Source organism: Bison bison, unplaced genomic scaffold (genome assembly GCF_000754665.1).
Source record: "Bison bison bison isolate TAMUID 2011002044 unplaced genomic scaffold, Bison_UMD1.0 scf7180017864303, whole genome shotgun sequence".
Lineage (NCBI taxonomy): Eukaryota > Metazoa > Chordata > Mammalia > Artiodactyla > Bovidae > Bison > Bison bison.
In genome coordinates this window covers 49,849-50,875 of record NW_011494875.1, presented here as the reverse complement: position 1 = coordinate 50,875, position 1,027 = coordinate 49,849, and positions in this window count along the sequence as shown.

The following is a 1,027-nucleotide window of genomic DNA, read 5'->3' as shown; positions in this document are numbered from 1 at the left end:
AAGGACTTCTTAATTTTTTTAATAAAAAATTTGCTTTTTGCTCTCAAGCTGTTGTTGTTGCTGTCATTGTTCACTACAATGCTGAATCTAGTTATTTGTCACAGATCACAGTAAAAGGCATACTCTATGAAAAATTAAATACTTCTCATCAAAAATAAAGTGAAAAAGACAGGCAGAACAAATCAGATGGAGGCAATGTGAGATGAATTTGATGATTTGAAAATGAATGAAGGGTGGACACCAGCCAAGGAAATCAGGTATCCACTTGAAGGTGCAAAAGGGAAGAAATGGATTCTCCCCTGAGTCACCAGGTAGGAATACAGGCCTGCCGATACCTTGATTTTGCCCCATGAGACCCAAGGCTGACTTATGATCTACAAAATGGTAAAATAATCAATTTGAGAGGTTTTAAGGCCATAAGTTTTCCTGGTAGTTTGTTACAGTAGTAATAGAAAACAAATAGAGAAATTAAGCAACTCAGTTTTAGAAAGAACAATTAATGTTACCGTATAAATTCCCATTTTCCTCCCTCAAAATACTGAAGTGATTTTCTCCCTTTGGTGAATCTCAAGTCTGCTCTCCTTTTGTGGCTAACATGTACACCTTATTGTTGGGTGAGAAGACAGAGTCTGAAGGTTGGGGTCTAAATAAAAATCTTATAAAATTGGGTCTATGTGACCCTCCTAGGACAAAAGCAGGAGGGAAGCCATGGTGAGGAGGGGTCACTTACCATAGACAGTGAGGAGGAAAACCTGGGTAAGTTCTAATCCTTCAGGGAAGCTGACTCGAGCCCGGTACTGCCCACTGTCCTCACAGGTCAGGTTCTCAATCTTCAGGGACAGGATGTTGGGCACATGGACCCTCTGCTGGTACTTGTCCTGGAGGTCGACCCAGGTTGGAGTGTCTGCCCCACGATGGACTCGCAGCAGGACACTGTAGTTTGACTCAGGGCCAAAGGCCCACGAGACCTCCTCTGGTTCAGCTTCTTGCTTCTTGCTCACGTGAAACAACACAGAACCTCCTCGGA